This window comes from Podarcis erhardii, assembly GCF_964252035.2.
Source record: "Podarcis erhardii genome assembly, chromosome: 2".
NCBI classification, from domain to species: Eukaryota; Metazoa; Chordata; class Lepidosauria; order Squamata; family Lacertidae; genus Podarcis; species Podarcis erhardii.
Window position 1 is genome coordinate 99,508,234 of NC_138498.1, and position 17,900 is coordinate 99,526,133.

The 17,900-nt window shown below is 42.6% G+C and overlaps 1 protein-coding gene across 1 annotated transcript in view; it reads right to left on the reverse strand.

The window, feature by feature from the left end:
• The window catches only part of TAFA1 (TAFA chemokine like family member 1), a 335,805-nt gene that overhangs the window by 18,838 nt on the left and 299,067 nt on the right, over positions 1–17,900 (reverse strand). The gene's annotated exons all lie outside the window — the stretch shown is intronic.

The following is a 17,900-nucleotide window of genomic DNA, read 5'->3' on the forward strand; positions in this document are numbered from 1 at the left end:
ACTTCCATCTGGAGCCGGATTGGGTGGCTCCTGCAGACCAATCATACTGCTGCATTGTTCTAGGACCAATCAGACTGCTGCATTTTGAATCCTATTGTTCTAGGACCAATCAGACTGCTGCATTTTGGATCCTATTGTTCTAGGACCAATCAAACTGCTGCATTTTGGATCCTATTCAACTCAGTACATAACAGGCATGCTTTTCAGTGCAAACTCTTCCAGCCTGCAGAACACAGGAGCATATTGTGCTTGAGCAAAGTAAAATAAAATAAGTGCAGGCCCATATTTGTCAGTGCTGCCCCACTTCCTTACCTGTTCAGGTGTCAAAGCAGCTTCAGCAAACTCATAGGTGGTTTTTTTTTTGCATTCACTTTGCATTGTGGGAAGGAGCCAAACTGATCATTGCCCTTTTGGGGAAGCTAAAGTCACAAGGCTGTTCATTTCATCCCTCACACTAAATTCCTGATCTACTGTTATTTCCCAGAAATACTTTGGCGGTTGCATCATTTTTTATTTTTTTAAAGCAAGAGGAAAATAAGAACACCATTCATATTTAGAAGTAGCATTTTACAAGGTTTGGTCCTTTGTATTCTGATTTACTGCATTAAAGTTGCCCTTGCAATAATCCCAGTGGAGCAACTGCAGAAGATTAGGAGGCGGGCTTCACTTAGTCACAGACAGCATTACCCATAAAAAAAACAGTTTTAACAAGCTAGTTTATAGTTGGCCAAGTTTTACCCTTCAATTTAAACAAAGCTCTCACAGGTAGCAGTCACTGGCTGGGTGATGCAGTCAGACCACTTGGTAATCAAGTGGCTGCAAGTTTACTTCCAAAAAATATAAATTATTCTAAGTGGTCTTGGCTCAGAAGCCCTCTGGCCAACAAAGGAAAAGAAGGGCATACCCTCCAAATGTCCCTATTTTCCAGGTACAGTCACAGAATTACAGAAGCCAGCCTGGTTTCTAATTTGATTCCAGAATGTCCCGGTTTTCCTTTTTCCTCCCCTCCACGTTTAGGAGAACAATTAAAAGAGGTGGGTGCGCACGGGTGCAAAAATGGAGTCCTCTTTATACTGAAAATAAAATTCCTGTACCAAACGAAGGAAATGGTGAGCTGGCCTACAAAGCCCTTCCTATAATTTTGAAGGAAAACGTCACCAATCCACTTTAAATTATTTAATTGCATTGCTTTGGCAGCCATCCATTTTTAAAGAAATGTGTGGAGTGTTTATTCCTTTATTGTAAATGGAGCCTTACACTAGGAAGTAAGTCTCACTGTATTCAATAGAGATTACTCCCAGGTAACAACTGTGCAGGCTTACACTGCAATCCGGGACGTGGGTGGTGCTGTGGGTTAAACCACAGAGCCTAGGACTTGCCAATCAGAAGGTCGGCGGTTCGAATCCCCGCGACGGGGTGAGCTCCAATTGCTCGGTCCCTGCTCCTGCCAACCCAGCAATTCGAAAGCATATCAAAGTGCAAGTAGATATCATATTTTTCGCCCTATAGGACGCACTTTCCCCCCTCCCAAAATGAAGGGGAAATCTGGGTGCGTCCTATGGGGCGAATGCAGGCTTTCACTGAAGTGTGGAGAGCGAGAGGGGTCGGTGCGCACCGACCCCTCTCGCTCTCCAGGCTTCAGGAAGACATCCGCAGCCTAGGCAGCCCTGCAGGAGTTCCCGCAGGACTGTCTAGGCTGCGGATAGTAGCTTGCTTCCCAGAGCGCCGGGCGCGCTGAAAGCAGAGCGAGCGCCCGGCGCTTCGGGAACGCATCCGCAGCCTAGGCAGCCCTGTGATAGGTCCGGCAGGGATGTCTAGGCTGCGAATAGCAGCCTGCTTCCCGGAGCGTCGGGCGCCCTGAAAGCAGAGTGCCCGGCGCTTCGGGAACATATCCGCAGCCAAGGCAGCCCTGCGGGAGTTCCCCTCAGGGCTCCCCATGCTGCGGATAGCAGCCTGCCGCCCGGCAGGCGGGTCGCCCTGAAGCAGAGCGCCTGCGTGCCGGACAGACATCCGCAGCGTGGGGTGCCCTGCAGGAGTTCCCCGCAGGGCTCCCCACACTGCGGATAGCAGCCTGCCGCCCAGTGCACAGGGCACCCTGAAGCAGAGCGCCCCTCACGCCGGGCAGACTTCGGCCAGCCCCACAAGCTCAGGGGACATCAGGGAGGCGCAGTGCCGCCATCCCGCTGTTCCTCGACCTGGTTCGGTTTCCCTGACCTGCTTTTTTCCTTTATTCCCCCCCCCAAAAAAAACTAAGTGCATCCTATGGGACGGAGCGTCCTATGGGACGAAAAATACGGTAAATAGGTACCACTCTGGCAGGAAGGTAAATGGCGTTTCCGTGCGCTGCTCTGGTTCGTCAGAAGTAGCTTAGTCATGCTGGCCACATGACCTGGAAGCTGTACGCCGGCTCCCTCGGCCAATAAAGCGAGATGAGCGCCACAACCCAGAGTCGGTCATGAGTGGACCTAATGGTCAGGCGTCCCTTTACCTTTACCTTTAGGTCCAACTAAATTCAATAGGATTTACTCTCTGTTATGTTCCTGATGCTTGCTGGGTAGTTAATAATCCTTATCATCTTCACCCAAAAGTGGGCTTATCGCCACTGAATTGAGAAGAATAGTTGCCCTTGGCAGAACACATTCTGATGCTGAGTTAGACCATTGTGAGAGAGACTCAGGTAAGTAGCTGTGTTGGTCTGATGCAGTCGAAATATCTATATCTATCTATCTATCTATCTATCTATCTATCTATCTATCTATCATCTATCTATCTATAATCTATCTCTATATCTATCTATCTATCTATCATCTATCTATCTATCTATCTATCTATCTATCTATCTATCTCTATCATCTATAATCTATCTATCTATCATCTATCATCTATCTATCTATCTATCTATCTATCTATCTATCTATCTATCTATCTATCATCTATCTATCTATCTATCTATCTATCTATCTATCTATCATCTATCTATCTATATCTATCTATCTATCTATCATCTATCTATCTATAATCTATCTCTATCTCTATATCTATCTATCTATCATCTATCTATCTATCTATCTATCTATCTATCTATCATCTATCTATCTATCTATCATCTATCTATCTATCTATCTATCTATCTATCTATCTATCTATCATCTATCTATCTATAATCTATCTCTATATCTATATCTATCTATCTATCATCTATCTCCAGTAGCACCTTAGAGACCAACTAAGTTTGTTCTTGGTATAAGCTTTTGTGTGCATGCACACTTCAGATACACTGAAACAGAAGTCACCAGACCCTTATATAGGGTGGAGTGGGGTTTTTCTAAGGAGGGTAGTAGGAGATGGGTGATTGACTCAATGGGTATGGTAAACCTGTTAACGACTGCAATTAGTCCTACAGGAAAAAGCAAGGGATAGTATGCTGATGATTAGCATATGTAATGAGACAGGAATCCAATATCTCTATTAAGACCAGGTCTCATTGTGAGAGAGGTTAGTTTAACCCTACTGAGGATGTGTCTTTGCCTTCCTTTCCTTGGTGTGTTTTTTAAAACCCTGAAGAACTGTATGGGTCGCTCATTGTCCACACGCTTTCCTCCACCAGCAGTCATTGTTGCTGTGAAGGGTCACTGTGCTTATTTTGCATATTTCCAAGCTCTTACTTCACTCAGCAATGCTAAGACGTTTGTGTCATCACCAATGACTACTACTTCATCATGCAACAAAAGCTGTACAATGAAGATGCCAAACACACCTCTGTGGGTTGTGTTCAGTTGAATGTCTCAGTGGTGCTTCGGAGTACAATGGTTGACACTTTTATCAATTTATCAATTCCTGAAGTAACTGTGACAGAAGCATGCGTGTGAGAAAACATGCAAGCACTAGAAACTTGGTACAAAGCCATATTGGCACTTTGTACTGAAGAGGGTGCATTGGAAAATAGAAAATAATAATAATATTCCAGTAATAAACTATTAACAATTCAATACTAATGATTTATTAATAGTGATCTAATAGTGAAACAATAATTATTTATATTTTTGTATTATTAACAATAATAATTAGTAATACAAACTATGTTAAATATTAAAAAATGAGAACAGAACCATACAGCTGCAAAAGGAGCCCCCATTTCAAGTACAGCCAGTTGGCAATTATCACAAGAAGAACAAGATATTGCTTCTCAAATTTACTCAGGTCTGCTTTTGATGGACCACCGGAGATAAGGGGCTCCACAGATGCAGTTTCTAGGAAGGCATCACTTTGGTGGGTTTTTTTGTTTGTTTTTGTACTTCTTACAGCACAGCTAAGAGACCGCTCTCAGCTGACCACAAAGACTTCAACAGGACATAAGGAAGGAGATGGTTTCTAATGCAATTTTATTGGCAGGATAGATTAGGAGATGCCACAGAGCAATGTCACAATAAAAATAAACCCAACGAGAGAGACGATTACTGCGCAGAATACTATCCACATCTTATCAGGACAGGGGATCCCTTAATTAATATGTCTAGAGAAGGCAAAATAAAATAAAATATGTATGAAACATTACATACATACATACATACATACATACATACATACATACATATGTATTGTAATGACCAGTGTTCCTTTGAGATAGTTCCCCATTTTACAGTACTCTGTATTTTTCTCAGAAATATGCTTCAAGCTCTTCTAATGGACACTCAGCTTTATTGTTTCATTGCCAGGGGTATTTCTGATTGACACTTCCCTGCTGCCAGTTAAAACTGATTTGCAGAGACTGAACATGTCTAGCTGCTTTACGCTGAGTCAGATCATGCTGGTGAGTGAACCTGGAACATTCTGCATGCAGAACTTGGGCCGTCCCACTGAGCTATGACTCCTCACGTGATAGCTTCAACCAAGACTAAGCAGATTCCAGCCTCATCAGTTTGTGAATGGAGGGAGAAGTGCTATGTTGGCCACAGGTGTGATTAATAAATGTAGGCCTGGATAGTCACAATAAAAGACATATTCTCCTCAAATGGTTGGTTTGGACCAGAGGTGAGGAACTTTCTCCAGCCCAAGAGTCACATTCCCTTTGAGGCAACGTTCTGCTGGCCACTCGCCAGCTGCAGGCACAGCCCAAAGCAAAACTGGGACCATCCAGGAGGAAGCATAATAAAAGAAGCATGGTAGAAGTTAAAGGACACATTCCAGCCGGGCAACAGCATTCAAGAAGGGTGGAAATCAGGGCTAGTGAGTGATATGGCCTGGAGAGAAGGGGTGTGGCTCTGAGGCATTGAGGGCCACAGTCAGCTTTGGGCCTGAATAATAATAATAATAATTTATTATTTATACCCCACCCATCTGGCTGGGTTTCCCCAGCCACTCTGGGTGGCTTCCAACAAAACACTAAAATACAATAACCTATTAAACATTAAAAGCTTCCCTAAACAGGGCTGCCTTCAGATGTCTTCTAAACGTTTGGTAGTTATTTTTCTCTTTGACATCTGGTGGGAGGGCGTTTCACAGGGTGGGTGCCACTACTGAGAAGGCCCTCTGCCTGGTTCCCTGTAACTTGGCTTCTCACAGCGAGGGAACCACCAGAAGGCCCTTGGTGCTGGACCTCAGTGTATGGGCAGAATGATGGGGGTGGAAACGCTCCTTCAGGTATACTGGACCGAGGCTGTTCAGGACTTTAAAGCTCAGCACCAACACTTTGAATTGTGCTCGGAACGTACTGGGAGCCAGTGTAGGTCTTTCAAGGCTGGTGTTATATGGCCTCAGTGCCTGCTCCCAGTCACCAATCTAGCTGCCACAATCTGGATTAGTTGTAGTTTCCAGGTCACCTTCAAAGGTAGCCCCACATAGAGCGCATTGCAGTAGTCCAAGCGAGAGATAACTAGAGCATGCACCCAGTGGCGTAGCGTGGGTTGTCAGCACCCGGGGGCAAGGCAAGTAATTTGTGCCCCCTAACCCGTGGATTTGCGCCCCCTAACCCTACCCCTAACCCTAACCCCCAGATGTTGCGCCCGGTGCGGCCGGCCCCCCCTGCACCCCCCACGCTACGCCACTGCATGCACCACTTTGGCGAGACAGTCCGCGGGCAGGTAGGGTCTAAGCCTGCGTACCAGATGGAGCTGATAAACAGCTGCCCTGGACACAGAATTGACCTGCGCCTCCTTGGACAGCTGTGTGTCCAAAATCAATGCTAGATAATAGCCACTCCCACCTCTCGCTAGATGGCTGTGCTGCAAGAATAAGGGGTGGAGGATCCTCCTGTTGAATTGGGTGGTGCAGACCACAGCAATGCCACACACTGTCATTTCAGTGGAAATATTTCTACAGAGCTTCCCAAATATCCATGCATGCATGCAAATCAATAGAGGCGATGGTACAGCCTTGGGAATTACTCAGCTAATGAAGATTTCAACACTGGATGCAACTACAGTTACTAATGGCATGGAAGTAAGAATCGATTAGGTTCCTCTTAAAAAGGCGCAGATCAATAATAGCAGTGTTTTCATTTCTGAACAGTATACAATTAATTCAAAGATGCCCTGGTTGCCAGGGTCTTCCTGGAGCCTTGAATTATACACATCATCAGAACTGGATGGAAGACTTCAAACTCAAGAATTCTTGAGCTGCAAGCGAGTCTCCTTGCCTGAAGCACAGCAAACAACTGGGACTTATTCATCGAGGACAAGCTATCAGAGGCCACCAGTATCAGAGGCAGTATCAGAGAGGGCTTCTGCATTCATGTCTTGCCTGCTGGTTTCACACAGACATCTGGTCAGCTGCTATCGGAACAGGTTGATGGACAAGATAGGCAGGGCTCTTATATACTTTAGTTCCTGACCGAACCTTGCTAAAAGAAAAAAATGCAATTCAAATACAGCCGGCACCTTCTGCTTTCCAGAGATTGATGGCTGTGTCTCACAGCATAAATAAAGCCCCACACATCTGATTTACTGAAACATTCTCTGCCATTTTGTGAGACTGAATTATAACTGCAGCATTGATTGATATAAGAAAGAAGAGGCTTCCTAGAGCAAATGACCTATTTCTGTACCTTTTCAAGCTCTGCAGTGTACTTTTTTGAGATGCGGGGACCTGTACACAATATCCCAGGTATGGTCACCCCATAGATATGTATAACGCCCCCCCCCCCCCCATGGTACTTCACCCAACCAGTTAATGATGAATATCAATTTTCTGCCTTGCTAAGACTCTCCTGTCCTGCAAGCTGCTTGGTAATTTGACTCCATAATTATTGCTGCAGCATCAGACAAAAGCAGCAGCCAAAGCAAGTGAAGTTGGATCTGAAACCTGAACCAAAAACAGAAAACAGTGGTACCTCGGGTTACATATGCTTCAGGTTACATACGCTTCAGGTTACAGACTCCACTAACGCAGAAATAATACCTCGGCCTAAGAACTTTGCTTCAGGATGAGAACAGAAATTGTGCTCTGGCGGCATGGCAGCAGTGGGAGGCCCCATTAGCTAAAGTGATGCTTCAGGTTAAGAACAGTTTCAGGTTAAGAACGGAGCTTCAGAACGAATTAAGTACTTAACCCGAGGTACCACTGTAGTCCTCTTGCTCCCCTTCCTTTAAACTTATTCACCTAAGTCTTGCACATGGAAATGATGCATATGCAGAGGAACATCTTGACATTCACCGGAAGCACCCTGAACTTAATGAATGTGTATGACGCTGATGGGGGAAGGTCATTCTCATCCACAGTCACTAGTCACATGCACCAAAGAATGACTAGAACAGGCCTGGAAATATTATACGCCTTTGAGTTTTGATGCATGGTTTATACCTGACTTGCTTAACAGGGTGCCTTTCAGGCCTGTTTGGACCACAACTCCTCTCATGCCTGACCATTGGCCATGCTGACTGGGGATGATGGGAGCCACAGTCTAAAATACCTGGAGGGCACCAGGTTGAGGAAAGTTTACTTATCTAAAACAGACACACAGATGAGGTGATTTTGAGGTGAGCAGAGGGACGTCTTAAACATATGTTGTGGTGGCTCCAGACCTCTAGTCAGCCTACAAATTCAGGGTGGGGGCACAAAAACATGGGGTGGTGGTGGTTATGTGGTCTGTAGGCCTTTTGAAGGCAAAATTGTGAACTATTTTTTATTTGACCCCTTTTTTGCAGCTGTACTGCAACTTACATCCATTTTTTTTAAAAAAAAAATCACTAAGCAACTTCTATGGTTGTTACATTTCTTGTCATCAATTAACAAAAAAGTTTTGAAAACCCCCATTAATAACAACTCACTGGTGGAACACCAAGAATAAGCTACAAAGGAGTATTATTTTCATTTATAACAAAAGTTTTATTGTCTTCAGTGCTGTAAAATGTAGTGCAAGTTCATCGAAATCCAAGGGTGGTATTAAGTGCTAGTGCTGCTCATTGAAGTTAACTAGACTTTAGTGGGTTTATTTTAAGACTTAGTTGAATACAAACCCAGTGATGTCCTTATTATAACTTAAAAGAACAAGATCAGCACTGACAATCCCTGTGGACCTAAAACTGATGTTAAAAGAGAAAAAGAGGCTTTTGACGGTTGCTGTACTACTATGAATTGTCAATGCAGCCTCAACCAAAAGACTGATTCCAGGAAATACAGGGCCTTATTTTGTGAGCTCATCTGCATGTTGCACCAATGATGGTCTTTCTTTCATAAGGGATTTTTCCAGCTCAAGCTCTGATTTTAAGTTGTCTAGCTTTTAACAACTGAATTGTGGATCAGTATTTCACATAGTGGATTCAAGTTGTCCTCAGCCCATGCTGGAACAAATGCTTGCATGCTGCTAGCATCACAGTATTGCCTCTTTCATGAGTCAATAACACTGGTACAAAGGCCTCCTGAACTCTGGTCCACTTTCACTCCTTCAAAATTAACACCATTACCATGTTTGATACTATCAGAAAACTTTACTAAGATGCTCTGATGGTGCTATGTGGGAAGCAGATTCACATTTTTCTTGGCTGCTTCAAAAGTGTTGTTAAAAAAAAATTCCTTTCACATTATTTGCAACACAATACGTAAATTGCAATGCTGCCTTGATACCCAGATCCTTGAGTGTGGAAAGAATGAATTCTTTTTCAGAATGTATAACCATAACTGAATCTAAGCGTTCAGTCCATTATTTGAACCAACAGGAATTTTAAAGAATTGCTGCTATAAATGTGAGCAACACATCCCATCTCAAAAATTCTTTTTACAACCATTCACATATGTCAAAATATTCCTTCATCTTAGTTGCATGTACTATTACCAAACGGGTTGGTGAGTAAAGCAATGAAGAAACAAAATTCTTCAGTCAAGTTAATAATAATAATAATAATAATAATAATAATAATAATAATAATAATTTATTATTTATACCCAACCCATCTGGCTGGGTTTCCCAGTTGTAAAGTCAGAGCTTGAACATCACCAGATATGCTGTTCATGACAGTTGTTGCATTATATGATTGAGTAACTAGTTTGTCAAGACTTAACTGTAAGCAGACCAGTGTTGAAACTTTCAGCTACTATAATTGGAGCACTTTGTGAATGAAGCTCTAAAATAGGAACACATCTTTTATTTGGCCTCATACTTGCAAGGTATCAGAGAGCAATTTCTACACCTTCAATGCCTTATTTGCCCCATGTCTCATCAGCTAACAATGCAACACAAATATTTTCATCAATCTGCTCCATAAAAAATTCTACAATTGTCTAGCCATGATGTGGATTATTTCGTTTTGGATTTCAGGGCTAGCGTATTTAGAATAGTTTCTTTTCTTAATTCTTGTTTTGTTGCTCCAAACTATTATTCTTTGGCCAAATGATAGCACCAGCCCAGCGTAGCCTACCCTGGCTATGAGCCTGTGCCTTGACGTATAGAATGAGCTGGATTTGATCCAGAAATGCAGAAGCCCCCAAATCTGTATGACATCAATTTTGTTTCATGTTATGCAGTATAAATTGTGGTAAGTAAGTACACACTTATAAATGTCTATACAGATGCTACTGATCCATATTTAGTTGAAAGCAAAGATCATGGAACATTTGAGGCAGGCAGTTTTTCCACTTGTATAACGTGCCATCATTCATATCAATGACTTTCTCAACCTTTCCTTCCCAGCTCCTACACTCACAATGATTCCCTGAACAAGACTGGCTAGACTGCCAGTCTTGTTATAGGTATGGAGCCCTGCTCATCCTCGCTCATTTCATCATTGTGTCTGTGGTTGCCATCAGTAATTTCTAGCATTTCTTTCAGGTCTGCAACCTCATTCTGAAAACCTTTGTAGAGCTATGCCTCAAAAGAATAAGCAGCTTCAGGATGACAGATACTTCTCCTAAAGCAGAGCCAAAACCAGAAATTTGGGACCAGGGGATCTAAGAGGCTGCCAAAAATATAAATACAGCTGGCTTGGTTTGCTTAAAAGTACTTAATTGCATTATTAGTGAGCATTTGAGTAGAATACTGCATGAGGAAGGAAGGAAGGAAGGAAGGAAGGAAGGAAGGAAGGAAGGAAGGAAGGATTCAGGGTAGGGTCTGGAATATTTCATAGTGGTCCAGATTCTCATAGTTTTCCCAATGGTTGCACCCATATTTATTTGAGGGACACGCGTAGCGCTGTGGTCTAAACCACTGAGCCTAGGGCTTGCCGATCAGAAGGTCGGCGGTTCGAATCCCCACGACGGAGTGAGCTCCCGTTGTTTGGTCGAGCTCTTGCCAACCTAGCAGTTCAAAAGCACACCAAAATGCAAGTAGATAAATAGGTACCGCTCCGACGGGAAGGTAAATGGTGTTTCCGTGTGCTGCTCTGGTTTCTCCAGAAGCGGCTTAGTCATGCTGGCCACATGACCTGGAAAAACTGTCTGTCAGTAAAGCGAGATGAGCGTCGCAACCCCAGAGTCATTCGCAACTGGACTTAACTGTCAGGGCTCCTTTACCTTTACCTTTTTACAGACATATTTTAAACTTAATTTGAACCAGCAGCTAAAAAGTATTTCACCAGCTTGCATTCACAAGTATTAGGCCTGATTCTAAACCAATATAGTCCTTTTCTAAAACTAGGAGCACGATAAACTTGTGAACTAGGATCATGAGGAGGAGGAGAAAGCTGGTTGGATGTGTAAATGGGACGCAAACAAAGGTGCCCCATTAAAAATGATGGATAACATGCTGCAACAGTTATCCAGTCACAGATGGGGAAGGAGATTCAAAAGAAATTTCAAAGTGAAATTATGAATTTTTGAATGTGAAATTTTGTCTAGTTTCTAAGATCAAAGCAACTCTAGTGCAACTCCAAGCCCACATGGCATAATGTGGAGATTTGATGAAAGCCAGTAGTTGCCCTGCTCCCCTCAAATCTTCCATTGAAAGGTAATCTTTAAAGCTTGCCATTTCCCTTTCAAATAAAACAAAAAGGTAGGATGTGTTAATTTATGATGCCTTTTGCATGCACTTCTCAATTATTTATATTATAATTTAAATGATTAATGCCACACTTTTAATAAACAGTTTATATTCACAAAAAGAATATAATTTGCAAAGGAGCTTGAAGAGGTGCTTGATGCTGCAGACAGAACACATGAATAAAAGATAAGTTGCGATGGCCAAAGTTTATATGACCTTCTACCAAGTTGTCAGCAGTTGTTTTCATGGGAATAAAAGTAGCTGAGGTGTTTTGGTGTTTTTTTTAAATGTAGTGCACAGGCTGTGTCAGAATGGAACAGACTTCTGCAAACAAGGAGATATTCTATGTGACCTCAGGGAACAACATTGGCTCCATTTCTGTCATCAGCAAGCAGAGGATTGAAAAGGTGTTTTGATACTTGATGGAGCCAACAATAGTTCTTCTCAGCTATGTGAAATTGAATATTTCACTGGAATATCATGATGTGCTCTCCTGTTTTCGAACAACTGCCAGAAAGGTTCTGGAAACATGGGAAAAGTGCATTCAGAATCAAACCGCACAGAAAAGAATGGTTAGTGCAAGAATGGATAAAGAGGAGTGCTATAAAGTTGATTTTTTTTTTTTAAAAAAAAGTCTTGTCACAGGGATGAAAGGAACCATCATTTTTTGTTCTCTCAGTCTCTCATTTATTCAGTTCTTCATATTTTGCAGCAATTTGTGAGGGGGTTTTTAAAATAAAAAAATCCTCATGAAAATTCACCAGCATTTTAATGTGAATTTCCCTCCATTTCCCCTAATATAATATTTTTAATATGGTATTTTTACTAAGATATTCCTTTTTATGCATATGTCTCCTTAATATATGCATTTTTGCAATCTTTTATTGGACAACTGTATCACAAAATTAAGTGTGCACCCCACACATTCCCCCTCCCCTTCCCCCTTCTGGTAAGCAACAGTGACTCTGCTGCTGGGAGGTCAGGCTATAGCATGTCATTATGTATTACCTACCTAAATTTGGCCTTGTGGCAAACCAACTCTATCCAACCTCTAGCCCAGGAGATTTGGATTTAAGCTAACTACCAACGTTTCCGTTTTTTATGTATGTTTCCATTTAGAAATAGCCATAGTCTGAAACCATAGGCAGTCATCTAATGCTGGCACATTTATTCTACGATTTTACTTTTTTTTTTTTTAATGTAATTGTTTTTGTCCTCTTCCCCTCCTAAGGTTTTAAATTCATCTCCTTTATTTTTGGTTTTTCTTTAAATTGAAAATGCTATAGCATTACATGCAAAGAGGAATCAATCTCTGAGGGGGGGGAGAAGAGGAACCAAATATAGATTAAAAAGCTGTCTCTCTGAAGATTTTTGAAATATGAGGAGCCTGGCTCTGCATATAAGATTAATGACAGGTATGTGCACAATGCCTGGTTCAGGTTAAATCAGAGGAGAAGACGGGTGTTGTTCTTTTTTACCAGATGCATGTGTTGTTTCCAGTGCAGAGAAGCTCTTGTCACCTAGAGCTACAATAAAGATACATATTGCTTTCTTATTTTCAGAAAGGAAAAAACATGAGAAAGAGAAGTGGTAAATACAAGCTGAATCTCTATTTTCAAAAATAAATAATAAAAATGTCATCTCCTGAAATCTTTGGACATTATATTTTGGTTAGTGGCATAATGTGAGCTTAGAATGCAGAGAAAAAAGCAAGAGAAGAAGTCATATGTAACAATGCAATCTACTACTTCATCTTAGTACAGTGGTACCTTGGGTTATAGACGCTTCAGGTTACAGAAGCTTCAGGTTACAGACGCTTCAGGTTACAGACTCCACTAACCCAGAAATATTACCTCAGGTTAAGAACTTTGCTTCAGGATGAGAACAGAAATCGCATGGTGGCGGCACAGCAGCAGCAGGAGGAGGCCCCATTAGCTAAAGTGGTACCTCAGGTTAAGAACAGTTTCAGGTTAAGACCTCCAGAACGAATTAAGTTCTTAACCTGAGGTACCACTGTACTGAATGTTCTGTTCAAATCAGATATTCTTGATGCTGCATTTTTACTTCTATTGGGTTGGGACTTGCTTGGAGTAGACCCATGGAGACCAAAGAAAAAAATCCATTCCAAACTGAAGTCCCTTTGATTATGATGGGTCTCCTCTGGGAGTCACTAAGTCGCAACACACCCCATTGTGGTTTTAGAAAGCTTTGCATCTCATATTCTTGCCTCAATTGTAATTTGCCGTAAGGGATCTTACAGAAGGCCAAATGGTGAGCTGTAAATGGGAAGAAGGAGAATGAATTAAAACAACCATAATGGTCCCAGTCCAGTAATTGTGGGTCCTGGTCCTGGTCCTGGATGCGTACCCACATTATCACCCAAAGAGGCATGGGGCTCAAGTAAGAATCATGGTGGAAATGTGTGTGGGCCTCCAGATGCACATTTTTTAAAGCAGGGGTTGGGTGGCCACCTGTCATGGATGCTTTAGTTGAGATTCCTGCATTGCAGGGGGTTGGACTAAGTGACCCACTGGGTCCCTTCGAACTCTACAACTCTATGGTTTTATGGTTCTATGCATCTGCATTGGCACAGGAATGGTAGAACCACCAAGTTGGAAAGGAACTCAAAGGTCTTCCAGTTCAATCCCATGCAGGAAACCTATGCAGGAAATCTACTGCTATGTTGCCCCTAATCTCATGGGATTGGGAGAAAGCTGTCTATTATGTAACAACTGGCTTCATTATGGGTCACGTCATACAACAGTTTCCCTTCATGATGAGAATTAAGCTGCATGAATGAAAGACTGTGTCTTGATTTTGTCTCATTTGGACCGAATTTTCACGTTTGGACTGAATTCTTACGCTTTGGGAGGTTTCATGGGCAATGATTCATAAATGAAATAAATAAACTAATAAGGCAGAGACCCTAAAAACAATTAATTGCAAGTGGTAGGAATGAATTACCACTGAGAAATATCAATAGTCTTTTTGCCATCACGACCACCCCACAATTACTTTATTTGGTTTTTATTTAAGCAGGAGCCTCCACATCCAAAGACTGGCGGCAATTTTAATCAGTGGCAAACTATTCCATTGATTCTTGTGGTTTGGGTAGCTGATTGTCTTGATGTAGGAGATGGCAGAGCGATAGTTAAGGGCCTCGTCTTTGCTCCTTATACTGGTCAGAGAGATGCTGAAGAGTTATTCCCTCCCACTTCACCTATTTAAGTATCAGTGTGCTAGGGCTTGCTTGCAGCACAAATAAAGTATTGTCGAGGAGCATAATCCACCTTGAAATCTCCTTTATATGACAACTATGCTCATGGGCAACTCCCATTTTATTTTAATAGGGCTTTTGTAAGAGACATTTCCCAGTATCTATTATTGGGTCCATTATGTACTGTTTGTTAAATGAATTGCCATCCTGATTACCTGGAGCAACTACAAATTGATCTGGACCTGGAACATTCCCTCATTAGAAAACAGAACTTCAGTTTCAGGATAAATGAACAGGAGGATATGGAAAACACACACACACACACACACACACACACACTCCACTTTAACACCTAATTATATCACTTCCATCTAAAGTGTACCTAAATGCTGCAAATTAATAGTAATTTTGGGTTTTGTTTAGCCTTGTAAATACTGACTTACCAAAAAAATGTGTGCTAATCAGGGCTCCAGCTGAGAGCTCCACAAACCACCCACTGCACATGTGGAACTTCCATGAATGAAGGCAGCCCCATTCCCCTCAAATGGAAGGTATACAGACGATGCTGACTAGACGTAAAGTGTCTTAGGCAGTGCAGTCAATAGGGGTGCAAGAAGTTTTACTTGCAGTTTTAAAGTTTCTGTATGTTGTAACCCACCCTGAGGTCAATTAATGATGGAAGGCGAGGTATAAATCTCATATAAAAATAAAGCAAACAAAATCAGACCAGTCAATGTAACTAAAGTATATCTTAATCTCTCGAAAATAATTGTTCATAGCAGAATGGTCAGGCTAGAGTATGCTGCACTTAGCTTTATATCTCTGCTGATTAATAAGTGTATCACAACTGGTGGTTCAGACCTTGTAGAAATGTCTCCTTAGTGACAGAGCTACTATTTACACACAGTCCCAGGGGATGTTTTATGTTCATAAAACTGGTCTTCTCTCTCCCCCACAATGGTTTAGATTATGGATTGAATGAATGAATGAAACTTTATTTGCGTCAGCCGTCGGCCATAGCAACAAAAAAACATTGCGATATACACAGAACAAAATAAAAAGTCGATTATATAAAACACAGTTTAGGGTCTTGAATCAGCAGTCAAATAGTGGACCTTATTCTGATTGCCCCAGCTAGAAACCTTGCAACCTTTGCAGTCATCTGCTCCTCTTGATCTGCCAGGAGAAAAGATACTGTGGCAGTGGTTGGACGACCCGGAATGGTCAATAAAAGAGGCGCGATAATCTTGTTCCTCAGGTCTTTGTAAAGAGTGCAGGTGAGGAGGGCATGCGCCACTGATTCGGTGCTGCCATCTCCTCAGTGACATAAGCGTTTTTTGTATTGAATCTGTTGGAATTGTCCCTCAAGTACAGCCAAGAGCAGTACATTCAGTCTGTGGATTGAATCAATATTTTGCACCTCACTTATTCAGATTTGTTGCAGAGGTTTTGCTCCTACATTTTCTTACCAGGTTTTGCCCACAGGAATTGAGCAGACAGTTTGCTCCAATGCGTCTCCTCAAGCTTGGCTTCAGGAAGCTCATATGGAGGTGTGTGCGTGTGTGTGTGCTAGGTACATGTGCGGTATATGGTGTGTAAAGGGTTAAAAGGAGACCAACTCAGTGGCTGGGATTTGTGCTGTGTGTGTGTGCCAGTTTGGCATGAGCTGGCGCCAGAGCTAGTCCAGTTTACCATATGTTGAGCTGTTGGAATCTGCTGTGGTTACACGGCTAACCGAAAGGTGTACAACCATGCGGGTGAATGCATGAGGGACTCGCTTAAGAATATTACAACAAGCACATCCCTTTGCTTGAACCAGGAAGCCATTCATTGCAGCCACCATTCCAGGACTGGCCCAAGACATTTTGTCACCTGAGGCAAACCACAAAATGGTGCTCTCCCTGCCAGGGAAGAGGAGGAGATAAGCAGCACTTCCTAATCATCAAGATGCTGCTGTAGAGGTGGAATGAGGGTGGGGCTGAGGAGGAGGAGGCAGGTACAGCCTCTGAGGAGTGCACCATAACCACTGCTGCCACTGTGGCAGCAGCAGCTGGCGAAGCATTCCTTGAAGGTGGCTCTGCAGCTCCTGTGAGCTAGTGTGGTGTAGTGGTTAAGAGTGGTAGACTCGTAATCTGGTGAACCGGGTTCACTTCCCCTCTCCTCCACATGCAGCTGCTGGGTGACCTTGGGCTAGTCACACTTCTCTGAAGTCTCTCAGCCTCACTCACCTCACACACCGTTTGTTGTGCAGGAGGAAGGGAAAGGAGAATGTTAGCCGCTTTGAGACTCCTTCGGGTAGTGATAAAGCGGGATATCAAATCCAAACTCCTCCTCCTCTTCTTCTTTGGATCCTGCCACCCAAATGGTCACCTCACCTTGCCTCATGTGTGGGCCAGACCTGCACCATTCCCTCTCCTACTGTACCTAAATACCCTGGAACAACAATACATCTAGACAGGGCTTTTTTTCAGCCAGAACTCACCAGAGCTCAGTTCCGGCATGTCTCAGATAAGCACCTTTCATCATCATCATCATCATCATTTTATTTGTATGCCGCCTTTCCACAGTTAAAACAAGGCTCAAGGCGGCTTATAATGTGAAAAGATTTACATAGTTACAAACATAGCAAAGTAGTCATAAAAATAAATAAAACATCAAAAACTACATAACCAAACTGAACAATTTCCACATAAAAATAAAGATACAAAAAAAATCAATATCGATAACAGCAAAAACTTCTGACAAAACTTTCCCCCAAATACCCTAGTCCTTGCAGTAGCAGTTCTTATGAAGCCTGTCAGGCCCCGCCCTGGGCCAGGTGGAAAGAGGCAGGAACTCCCACCAGGTCAGACCTTCACTCTTATATGAGAACAAGGGAGTTCTGGTGAATTTCGGCACCTCTTTTTCTAGAAAAATAGCACTGCACCTAGGGCATGCTGGGAAAAGGAAATAGAGGCCACAAGCCAGAATTCGCCTTAGAAGTGAAACCTTAGCAACTTCAAGAAAGGGACTGATGCCACTCCCAAATGATAAGTCCTAGAGAATTTGGCACTTTCTCCTGAAAAAAACAATTCAACAAAACAGCCCCATATTCACTACTTCTGAATAGGGCAGTCTCAGTTCTGGACTACTTGGACCTCTGTGAAATGATTGACAATCCAATCTTCTGTTTTCAGTCATATAAGCAGACAGATAAGGAACAAGCCAGAGGAAGAGATAAGGGAAACAAGAGGTTGTGAAGGGGAGAATGGAGAGGAGTACAATTTTGCGTCTCAG